General features: G+C 46.8%; 1 protein-coding gene across 2 annotated transcripts in view; it reads left to right on the forward strand.

Annotated features, from left to right (window-relative positions):
* Window positions 1-3,392: 3,392 nt before the first annotated feature.
* SPTBN1 (spectrin beta, non-erythrocytic 1) overlaps window positions 3,393-12,519 on the forward strand; it is a 199,436-nt gene continuing 190,309 nt past the window's right edge. Inside the window, exon 1 of one of the 2 annotated variants that reach the window (XM_055329366.1) lies at window positions 3,393-3,610. The gene's annotated coding sequence lies outside the window, so the exon portion shown is untranslated. The remainder of the gene's footprint in view (window positions 3,611-12,519) is intronic. The other variant, XM_055329365.1, reaches the window with a different exon arrangement.

The following is a 12,519-nucleotide window of genomic DNA, read 5'->3' on the forward strand; positions in this document are numbered from 1 at the left end:
GGAGCTATATGACTTGCTTTGGCAAATGAAATGTTGAGTGGAGGTAACCTTGTGTCATTTCTGGGTGGGAGTATTTAGTTGCTGGTACTTAGCCCTCCATCATGCTCTTCCCTTACAGTAAAGATTGTGGAGGTACCTACTGACATGGAGGTACCATAAGATTAAAGCATTCTGGAATGCTGAGCTGACACAAAGAAGGCAGCCTTCCCCAGAGAGTCTCTTGGAATCACAGCTGATTTTATATAAGCAATAAATTAACCTTTGCTGATTTGGAACTTGTGTATTATACTAAGATTTGGGAATCGTGTATTATAACATAACCTAGTCTATAGTGATTTATATATATATATATTGACAATATTTTGCCCTACATTTTTTTATAAATTTATTTTTTATTGGTGTTGAATTTGCCAACATATAGAATAACACCCAGTGCTCATCCCATCAAGTGCCCCCCTCAGTGCCCATCACCCAGTCACCCTCACCCCCCGCCCACCTCCCCTTCTACTACCCCTAGTTCGTTTCCCAGAGTCAGGAGTCTCTCATGTTGTCTCCCTCCTTGATATTTCCCACTCATTTTTTTCCCCTTTCCCCTTTATTCCCTTTCACTATTTTTTATATTCCCCAAATGAATGAGACCATATAATGTTTGTCCTTCTCCGATTGACTTACTTCACTCAGCATAATACCCTCCAGTTCCATCCACGTCGAAACAAATGGTGGGTATTTGTCGTTTCTAATGGCTGAGTAATATTCCATTGTATACATAAACCACATCTTCTTTATCCATTCATCTTTTGTTGGACACTGAGGCTCCTTCCACAGTTTGGCTATTGTGGACATGGCTGCTAGAAACATCGGGGTGCAGGTGTCCCGGGGTTTCACTGCATCTGTATCTTTGGGGTAAATCCCCAGCAGTGCACTTGCTGGGTGGTAGGGCAGATCTATTTTTAACTTGCCCTATATTTTTAAATGGAAAGTTAAAATAACAATTTATATATGAATATATATATTCTATGGGAGAAAAAGCCATATATAATTATGTGGTTTTAAAAATGGAGAGTAGTACTATAATGTTTCAGACATGATATCAAGGAGTTCTAGGTTCCTTTAAATCATCTTGGTTTCTGATGTGAGGAAGAACTTCAACAAAGCTGCTTCTGAGGGATTTGAGAATAATCTTTTTGAATTACCATGATTACTGACTAAGGCTTTTCATCTTTTTCTAGATTCTTTCCTTTTGCAGAAATATATGTCTTCTTCAATAATCTCTCCATATTTAGACTATCTTTTCTTTGACCTGTTACCTTTTTTTTTTTTTTTTTTTTTGGTCAGTGGTCTACTGGGTTCTCCTAGATGATGATTTTTTTTTCCCCACCAAAGGGTAAGAATTCAAAATTGCGAGTGATTTATAGTGTATTTATAGTGAAAGTCTGGTGAGAACTCAGGTATTTATAGTGCAACTCCGAATCCTTGCCTTTTACATTTTTGAAATACTTTGGCATTTTACTAGAGTACCTTGCTAAGGTTGTGTGTGCCCTCCCTTTTCGAAAGAAATTTTAAAAAATTAAGTGGGAGTGGAATGGGGTAGGGACAGTGACTCACTCATCAAATGAAGATTTATTCAAGTAGTGTTATCTGTGATAAAGGAAGCTGTTAAGAGTCACCATTTCTGAATAATATTGGAAGAATTTAAGCAGGCATTTTCCAGAATTGCCATTGTTTTCTTTGGTATTTCATTAACATTGTGGGTGGGGAAGTGCTGCTGAGGGCCATGGAGCAAAATAAGTGAAAGGGAAACAGCTTTCATTCCTGGTGGATTTCCTGTATTACCTAATGAGGGCAGCCACTTACATGTTGCTTCTGTACAATTCAATTCAACAAATATTTTTTGAGCACCTCCTAAGTGCCTGCTAGGTACAAACAGTGAACAAACAGACGGACAATAGAACCCTGTCCTTGGGAGAGTTCACCTTCTGGAGGTGTTGATCAACTGATAAAAATGTCAAATTATTTGCTTTTCCCAGGAGTTTTTCATATGTATCGGAAGTGATCATTGGTACAAACATTCAAACTCGATGGTGAAGCACCGAGAGGAAACATCCTCTTCACTTTGCTGGAACAATCTCATTTAGATTCACGCTAAAAGATTCATTTAAAAAATACGTGCAAAAACAGAAACCTATCAACCCCCCAATCGATTTGCGACATAAGCATGATGTGTTTATCTTTGCTTTTAAATTCAGGGGTTGAGGGGCGGATCTTCAGGGAGAAGGGCCCTGTTGCCTCTGAAAGCTCACAGTGCCGCCGCTGGGCACCTACACAGCAGGCCCAACGTCAGTTTCCCTAGATTCTGCTCTCTAAAGAGCGTTTCTATTCGTGGACACGGGGATGACACCATCTTTTCTCCCCGGCAGTGGCGGTTCTAGAATTTCTACACGGCCTGGGGGATCGGCTGGTGGGCAAGCTATTGAGAAGGGGCGTCGGCACGCGCCCCAAGGTCCGGCGTCTGCGGGTCGGAGGGAGAAGCGACGCCCCGGAGCCATCGCGGGGCTGGCACTGCAGCCCGGAGGACCCCCCTCCGCCAGGCTGGCTCGGGAAGGGCACCCGGGGCCAGGTGAAAGGGAGCCAGGACGCCCAGAGGCGGGACTTGCACAAGCCACTTGTAGGGTCCGTTCGCAGATTCCCGGAGGGACCGGGGGAAGACGCCCTCACAACGAGGGGGAAGAGCTTGACTTGGCCGAGGAGCATCCCCCTGCCCCCCGCCCCCCGCCCCAGGTTTCCCACGGAGAGGTCCCCGTCGCTCTGCAGCAGGCTGGGCGGATCCCGGACCGCATCACCACCTAGAGCCTAAAACCGACCCCCCCACCCCAACACGCCGCCGCCCTCCGAACGCAGACATCGCGGGCGAAAAGAGGCTGCACAAATCACGTAGAGAATTAGGCTGCCCCTTTCCAAGGCGATAATCAAATTAGCCTCAAATTAAACGTGAAATTGGCCCTCGCCGGCCGCGGGGACAAAGCCCCCATTGTCCCTGGGCCCGGGTAGCGGCGGCGGCGGTGCCCACCCAGCCTAGGCCAGCAGCCCCGCTGGGTCCCCCCGCGGAGGGCGAGGTCGGCGGCGGGCGCCGGGCCCGGGCAGCCAGCGCCCGAGCTCGGCCAGCGCGCGCAGCAGGCGCCGGGGGCGGGGGGGGGGCTGCGGGGCTCCGGGCGGCGCCGAGCGGGGGCGCAGCGGCGAGCCGAGCGGAGCGCGCAGGGCGTGCGGGAGGGAGCGGGGGCGCGCGCCGGGCTGCGCGCTCCCGGCGTCCGCGCCGCCTCTCCCCGCCCCTCGCCCCCTCTCCCCCCGCCCCGCGCTCCCGCCCAGCCCCCGGAATCAGTGCAGCTGTCGCCGTGCAGGCTGCGGATTCCTCCAGTCCCTCCCTCGGCCGCCTCTCCGCCCGGAGCGAGCGCGCAGCCCCGCGCAGCAGCGCCCACCGGTCCCGTCCTGTGAGCCCCGGCCCCAGCCGCGGACAGCCCCGCGGAGTCGCCTCCCGGCCCACCCGCCCGGCCGCCGAGGAGCGGGAGGAGGACGGGACCCCGGCGCCCCCACCCCCCTGACCCGCGGGAGGTAGGTAGGTAGGTGGGGGGGGCGGGCTGGAAGATGCCAACTCACTGGGGCTGCCGCCCGGCGGGCTCCCGGGCGGCGGGAGGGCAGGAGGAGGGGCGCGGGCCCGGGCCGGGAGGACGCCGCTGCCCCGCCGCTGCCCCGCCGCTGCCCCGCCGCTGCCCCGCCGCTGGCCCGGCGCCCCGGGAGCGGCGTGGGGGCAGGGAGGCTGCGGAGCCCGGGCGGGGGCGGCCGCGGAGCCGGGGGCCCCGGTGCTTATTCGTGCGCGGGCGCTGCGGGCAGGGGCGGCGGGTCCGCAGTGGGGCGGCCGCAGCTCCCCCGTGCGCACCGCGCCCGCCCAGCCCCATCCTCGGGCGCAGCGGCGCCGATCCCTCCTCTGCCTCCGCCGCCGCCTCCCTCCCGCCGGGCGCAGCGGCCCCTGCGCGGGGGTGGGTGCGGAGGGGGCAGCGGGGGGCGCGTATTCTCGGGCGCCCTCCCTGCGGCCGGGGCGGCGGGGGCGCGGCGGCCCGGGGGATGCGGCCAGGCGTGGTCCCCGCTGCGCCGCGCTGCAGCTGAGCCGGAGGCGGCGGCCCCCCCGCGCCCGCCCCCCGCCCTCTCCGCCGTCCCCGCTCTCCCAGGGCTGGGCGTGAGCCGCCTCGGGGCGCCGAGCCGCGGCGGCGCCCGCCCTCCAGCTCCAGCCACCGGCCCCTCAACAGGTTTGTACCAGCGCGGGGACCCTCGGGGCCGGCCTTGGGGCGGGGGTGGGCCGGGAGCCCCTCTGGTCCTCATCCCTCACCCCGCGCCCGCGGCCCTCTTTCTTTATTTTTATTTTTTGATTTTCTTGGTGGGGGGGAGCCTTCCCTTTGTTTTTGCGAGAGGAGAGATGCCAAGTGCCCGCCGTCCGATGGGGAGGGGAGCGCTGGCGAGGTCAGTATCCGAAGCCGGTCCGTGGTTTTTCCCATCCGGAGCCGGGCCCCAGAGCGGGGACAGGGCGGGGGGGGGGGGGCTTCAGCAGAGCAGCCGAACGGATGCGGTGGGGGTTAGTTGGGCGGGGATGTGCATTTTTGGCAAGATGGATGGCTCCCGGTGCCCTCGCCGTGATGCAGCACAATGCAGCAGCATCGCAGCCTCCCCCGGTTCTCGCTGCCGGGGCTGGGCCCCCGCCCGGCCCCACCCAGGCCCGGGGCCGCCCGGGGCCGCCCGGGGCCGCCCGGGGCCGAGGCCGTCGCTGCCGCAAGCCTGTCCTGCTGCTTCGGCGGGATGCGGCGGCCGGAGGACCGGGTCCCCTAGCCGTGGGCGTGGGGGCGGGGAGGGCCTGCGGTTTGGGGTGACCCCGCCCGCCCCGGGGGGCTGCGCTCGGACGGAGGGGCGTCCTGCAGCGCCAGTGCAGGCTGGGGGCCGGCCTGCGGCTGCGGACGGGCCTGCGAGCTCCCCGAGGTACCTGAGCGCAGGGAGGGGCTGCGGGTGCTCGGGCCCGTGGGGTGCGCAGGCCGCGGTGCAGTCGGTGTTGCGAGTCGCAGGGCGGTTCTGTGCATTACCCACCGCCTGTGACTGCAGCCCAGCCACCCGCCGATTTCTTCATTTGTGAAAAAAGTTGATTAATTGAAGCTTCGGTAGCGATGACGTTACAGGACCTCTGTCTTCGGTTAGTTCCTATTAAGAATATGAGTGTTCCTACAGGAAACCATTTTATTTTTTGAGGTGGAATGACTGATGGGTTTTAGTTCTTACGCATCTGAGACATTTTAAAAAATGTTAAGGTTCAGTCCGTTGTTTTAAAAGGAGCGTATTTTTTGACGGATGGTGAATTGTTTCTTTAACCTGTGTTTGCTTTGCGTTCATCATTTGCTTTTTTTTTTTCTCCCTGTAAATCAAGCACAGTTAACAGATTTGGATTATTATTATTATTTTTTTAAAGATTAATAGGTGAGTGGTGTGGTTGTTGCTAAATTGGTATTCAGATTGATGTGGCTAGCCAGGTTAAGTATCCTGTCATGACTAATGGGATTATCATGGCAACTGACTGCGTTTGTGTATGTATTTTTTGTGTACGTATTTTTTTTTTTTTTTTTTTTGCAGATGTGGCCCAGGAGGGGGATTGGAGAGAGGCAGACCACCAAGGCCTCTGTGGCTGGTATCTGGTCAGAAGGAGATGATTCCCAGTGTCCTTACCTGTTTAGGTTGGGAACACGGGGTTTCTCTTCTAAATGTCACTGCTACAATTAATTTATTCAGTGCAGGATGGCAAATGGGATACATCTAAATGTCCCCCCTTCTAAAATGTATCTGTGAAAAAGGCAATTTCAGTACGGTAATTGGAAGGGAAGGTCAATGTTTCAACGCAAGGGCATATCTACTTTTGTTTTTTAAAAATCTCTAATGCATTCAGCTTAGTGGCATTTGATTTTATGTCTCTGCAGAGTAGAACTGAACGTAAATTGCGTGGTTTACGTGCATTATTTTGAGTTTCTCTAATAGAGGGCTGTTAAAATGTAAGATTTTTTTGAATTTGGGTTTCATCATTGGTTTGATTGTATGAAATTGTGATGTGTGAAGATGCTTGGGAGTATGGTTTCCATGGATTACCCAGACATTTTGGATTTATTATGTTGTAAAAAACATCCTGTGTTGATGGCGCAGGGGTTTAGCTGTTCTGACTTACACACCAGGTGCAGAATTCTGTTAGGTTACAGTCTTTGTAACTGTGTCATCTCTGGACTAACCAAACCCTTCATCTGAGAGTAAGTGTTGGGACAGTGAGGGAGCTGCTGTCACTTGGTCGGCTCCTGCTGTGCAGGCTTTCTGTGCAGAGCATCTCTCCGGGTGAGACTAGTAACAACAGTCTGTGATGTTGTAGGAGCGAGTAAGAAGACCTCACTCTACTTGTGACACATCCTTAGCAGAGCCTTGGCATTGGCGTTTCTTTGGAAGAGTTTGAGTGGTTATTGAGTGCGGTATGAAAGCGTGACTCTACATGTAGAAGTACTATTTTGAGATGGAAGGATTTTACTACTACTAAACAAACAGACATGATGAGTGGAAATTATTTGATGTGGTTTCAGTTAAAATAATAAACTTTTTTTTTAAGAGCCTATTAGAATTCGAGAGCTATTCGCACATACATACGTATGTATACAGTGCTGTGATGCTCCTTTAATTATGTTGGGCCATGACAAACATCTGCATTATAATCAGTCTTTAATTATTGTCCTGTGGATTTCCTTATGGCAGTCCTGGCTTCTTCAATACCACTGGGAAACCGTTCTTCCATAAGGAAAGGGTTAATACTCCTTCTGGAAAGGCTACTTCTGTACGTTTGTCGAAGTGAGTAAAACTTCTCTCGTGGATTTCTCTTTCAAGTTTTCAGGCTTTGCTCTCTCAGAGTACCTTTTCTTTTCTTCTTTTTATTTTAATGCTTTATGAGAGAGAGAGGGAGGGTGAGAGAGAGAAAGAACACTGTGGGGAGCTGCAGAGGGAGAGGTGAGAACAGGGAGCCCGATGCGGGTACTCGATCCCAGGACCCTGGGATCATGACCTGAGCCAAAGGCAGCCGCTTAGCCTATTGAGCCACCCAGGCGCCCGTCTCAGAACACCTTTTCTTTGCAAAAGATCTAGTTTAGTATTCTTGATTTTTCTGGTAACAGTTATCCTGTACCCAGCTTTATATAGTGTAGGAATAGTATCGTCCATTTCTTTATCTTGGTGGAGAAAATGAAACTCCCAATTAGAGACACCCATACTTCTGTTTTTAGACATCATTGGAGCAGGGGTTTCGTAATGTCTCCTGCTATGGTAGTAAGGTTTGTGGAACAGCCACATCACATCAGGAGCTTGTTAGAAGTGCAGATTCTTCGAGGTCTCATCCCAGACCTATCCAATCATAATTTGCATTTTAACAAGACCCCTAAGTGACTTGTGTATGCTTGTTAAATGGAGAAACTGCTCTACTCCTTCAGCCAAGGTACCTCCATATCAAAAGGTTCCTTCTAGTGTCTTTCTTTTGTCTTTACTTTTGCTGAAGTATCAGCAAGCACATTTTCCCCCTTCTGTCACTAAGTGGTGTTGAAGAAAAGGATGCGTGATTGTAAATCATTTATTTATTTATTTATTTATTTATTTTTTGGTAAATCATTTAATACAGAAATACTTCACAAAGTTTTTTTAATTTTTAGGTGGAAGAGCCCTATTTTTTTAATAGTTTATTTAGATTACTCAGGTTTTTCAGTTCTTTTCTAGAATACCTCTACAGTTGAAAAACAGTCTCCCCTCCCTGCCTAGAAAAAAAGGCATTGGCTTTGAGACAGCAGAACTGGAGTCCAGGAAGCTACACCCCTGAGGATAAGGTCCCCTCAGCCCCCTTTGTTGTCCTCTGACATCTTGTTCTCTGTCATCAGGAACTTCTCCTGGTATATTCAGTGGCTTGCCCTTCTGAATGTCTTTTTAAAGTGATTTGTACATGCAAAAATAATACTCCTGAAAGATACATTACAGAATCATAAACCAGCGGACACTCAGGCAACCACCACCTAGAGGAGAACCTTATTATCATATATCTGTCACCCCATCTGAAGCAACCACTGTCCTGAGTTTTGTGCTTACCATTCCCTTGCTCTTCTTTATGGGTTGTCCTTTAAAAAAAAAATTCTTCTTTGTATGGTTTTGAACTTTATGTTAAAGAAATTACACTTTACATATTTTTTTTTGTGATTTGCACTTTTAGATTAACATTATATTCTTGAGACTCATTCCTTTTGTGGCTGTGGTTCATTGAGTTTTGCTGCTATATAGTATTCTACTACAGCTTATTGATTCCTTCTGTAGATATTTAGACTGGTTCAGTTTTTTTGCTCTTATAAAAAGGCTGCTGTGAATATGTCTTCTACTTGTCTCTTAATACATGTGTGGAGATAGATGCAAACACACACCTTATTTGTCTCTTTCTCTGAAGAATGAAATTTGTTGGATGATTGGGTGTGTATATCAGCCTTACTAGATATGCTGAACTATTTTTCTCAAGTGATTGTACTACTTGTATTCCTACTAGTAGTGTACATGTTACGATCATTCCATAATTTTGTCAGACTACTTCATTTACCAGACTTTAAAATGTCCTGTTGATATTTTTGAAATGTTAACTCATTGTGATTTTTATTTGCCATTTCCCTGATTATTGAGGTTAGGTATATATATTATTGGCCGTTTGGGTTCCTCCTTTTGTGAAGTGCCTATTAAGCTTTTTGCCTATTTATCTTTTAGATTTGTTTCTTATTGATTTTGTAGGAATTCCTTATGGAGATTGCCTGCTACTCCTTGTGGATTATATGCGTTTAAACCTTATCTCCCAGTGTGTGTTTTTGTTTTTAAAAACTCTTTGTGGTTTCTTTTGATGAATAGTCATTCATAATTCCAGTAGAGTTGTAATCGGTTCTGGTCCTTTAAGGTTTGTGAGAACAATTTTGTTACTGCAGGAGAATTTTTTTCAATTGGGAATAAGCATTAGTTTTGGAGTCAAACAGATCTGGGCTCAGATCCTAATGCTTTTGTATACTAGCCTGCAGCCACAGCTAGGTTCTGGCCTTAGGCTAGTTCATTACTCTTGAAACCACAGTTTCCTTATCAGTAAAATGGAAATGATAATACTTCCTTATACAGTGTTAGGTACATAGTAGGTGTTCGGTTAATAATAGGTCCACTAGTTTCTCTTCAAACTGCCTGAGCCACTGACCTCTTTCAAATGCTTTCAAAAAATACCTTGATATTTTTATGTCAAAAGAGCTAATAAACAGCTTATTCTGTAATACATCTTTTTAAGAGGCTGTGTTACAGTAGAATTTTTATATTGATCAGCACAGGCTGTAAAGACCACTTATGGGAAACCCTTTGTCAGCTGAGGTTCCTGTTCTAGAAAGTAGTGTAATTATAGTTCTTTTTACCCAGAAGCATATATACTACTGTTCTCTCTTTGCTGTTACTCTAAGATTACTCTGCAGTATTGTTTTTGATGCAGTAAACAATTATTGGATATCTTCTTTTGCCAGGGCTTGAAATTGGGTTAAAGTGATGGTGGTGTGGGGCTGGTTTAATGCTAAGATTTAGTTTCTGAACATAATGACCATATGCTTTACTGTACAGAATATATTCTCTGTATGTCCCCAGGAGATAAAAGACTTCTTGTTGATTTGGTGTGTGACTTTTGCAAGCCATTTACCTTTCTGGTCTGGCTCTAAATTTATAAAATGAAAAAGTTAGATGAAATTATAGTGGGGGGTTAAAACCTGGCATGTGGGCACCATTCCCTCCCTCCCTGGCAGACCTAGAAAATCAGCCACGACACTCTTTTTCCATAGAGCTAAGATAGAGGCTCAGTAACATTCTCAATATAGTATTCTGGGCAGTAACTACCATTAGATTGGATCTCATGCCTAATTTTTAAGATCCTGTATATCCCTAAAATTCTGTGATGGTAAGATATTAGAGTGACACAGCACTCTGGCAGAGTTCAAAATAGAGTGGAACAGGAAGAAACCAAGAGCAGGGAGACAGGAAATAGGTGGTTATAAGGGTCCAGAGGTTAAGGGAGCAGGTTATGGTGGTAGCCAAGGGAATGAGAAGGAGGGGAGACAGGGGAGAAAGGCTGTGATGGCCCAATCCTGTGCCAAGTGCTTGTACAGTGAATAGATGGGAGGTGACCTAAGTGGATGAGGACACCATGTATAGGCTGAGTGACCTTGGGTAAACTACCTTGATCTCTCTGTGTCCCTCAGTTCTCTATCTGCATGGTGGTGCCTATCACAAAGGATTATTAAAACTAAGTGAGATAATCTATGGTCTATCCACAATACATTTTAATTATCATGAGACATGGACATTTTGCTTAGTTTATTTCAATTTTATGTTTTATTTCAAATAAATATTTTGATTTATTCAGAAAAGATACATTCCAGTAAACAATACCATCATTCAGATAAATAATGCTGAGTTCACTCTACATTAAACTTGTCCTTATGTGTCATGTCTAAATTATAGGAAAGGCAAACCTAACTAATACTTATTTTTAACAAACAAGGAAACACTAAAACCCTACTATTTGGGGAAAAGATATGAACAGATAGTTTGTAAAAGAAGAAATCAAGGAAGCTGATAACTAGAACTATATTAAATTGTTCACACTCACCAGTAATGTGAAACCCAAAACAATTAGATTAATTTTCCCACTATAACTGGTGGGTAAATAATGCTTTCTGGGATGCTATGAAATAGGAGCTCTACATTACCTATTGGGAGAATATTTGGATTAATACAAACAGTAGAAAACACTGGGCGTGCGCGCTCTCTCTCTCCACACACACACACACACACACACACACACAAACTGTAAATGTTTATACTTTTTTTAATGTTTATACTTTTTACAGTGAAATCGCACTTGTAGTTCTGTTAATCTAGAAGAAAGAAATAAAAATGACAGAGGTGTTTTCGTTTTTGTTTTAGACTTTATTTACTTGACAGTGTGAGCACAAGCAGGGGGAGTAGCAGGCTGAGGGAGCAGGAGAAGCAGGCTCCCCGCGGAGCAGGGAGCCTCAATGCAGAGCTCCATCCCGGGATCCTGGGATCATGACCTGAGCAAAAGCAGAAGCTTAACCGACTGAGCCACCTAGGCGCCCAAGGGCAGAGGTTTTTAAACAAGGATTTTCTTACCAGTATTTATAGTGAAAAAGCAAATGAGACATGCTCAAATTATGGCACAGGGTTCGAATGGAATTCGGTATAGTGCTTAAAATAATAGCTTGGTAGAACACTGCTGAGTTGGGAAAATGCTAACAATATAATAATCAGTGGAAATACCTTTATACAAAGCTATGTAATAGGGTATAGGTCCAGTTTTGTTATATTAAACAAGACTGGAAGGAAATACATTAAAATGTTAATGCTTTGCATGGTGGCTTGATGGATGATTTCCTCTCTTACAAGAAAGGAAATCCTATGACTTAATGTTTCTTTCTCATTCTGAGTTTTGAAATCTTTTACAAATAGAGTACAGTAAACATAATAGACTACCATGTGGACGGTTTTTTAATAATCAAAAAATCAAGCAACACTTAATTGTAAGGAAAAAGGGAAAGAAAAAAACCTGGCCCCTTATATATCATTATTAAGGAATAGTTTAAACTTCCAAAGGATTGTGTTATCTGTCCTTCTGTACACGCTTCTTTTTTTTTTTAAATTTTTTTTTATTTATTTATGATAGTCACAGAGAGAGAGAGAGAGAGAGAGAGAGAGGCAGAGACACAGGCAGAGGGAGAAGCAGGCTCCATGCACCAGGAGCCCGACGTGGGATTCGATCCCGGGTCTCCAGGATCGCACCCTGGGCCAAAGGCAGGCGCCAAACCCCTGCGCCACCCAGGGGTCCCTCTGTACACGTTTCTAAGAGCAGAGAAAAAATGAGTAGGTTAGCATCTTTAGGGTATAAATCTGAGAGAGAAGTAGAGCATTCAGATGTGATGGAAGGCTGATTTGACTACACTAACCTGAGTAGAGCTGAAAAGGTGGGGAAGACCAGGCAGGATTCTTTAGTCTTTCCAAACTGCACGCTTAGACAAAGAGGGCAATGGGATTCTGTGACACTCTTGTTCTCACTTGTGGGAGCAAAAGCACCACTGCTGAAGCTAATTTTGTAACCCTAGGACCATCATGTTTCATTGGAATTGCTCAGAGAAGTAGACAAAATTCTAAATGAAAGTTTTAAAATAAAAATAACTCCAGATTTATATTACTTCCAATTAATGGTTTCTTACCTTTTGGGAATATTGTAGGCTAAGAGTGAGAGGAATGAATTTTAATAATATCCTTCCTTCTATATACGAAAGGAAATTCTTATGTATGCGTATGTATGATATTGCTTCTCTCTCTTGATCACATAGGTGAGAAAGAGAGATA

This window comes from Nyctereutes procyonoides, unplaced genomic scaffold (assembly GCF_905146905.1).
Source record: "Nyctereutes procyonoides isolate TBG_1078 unplaced genomic scaffold, NYPRO_anot_genome, whole genome shotgun sequence".
NCBI lineage: Eukaryota > Metazoa > Chordata > Mammalia > Carnivora > Canidae > Nyctereutes > Nyctereutes procyonoides.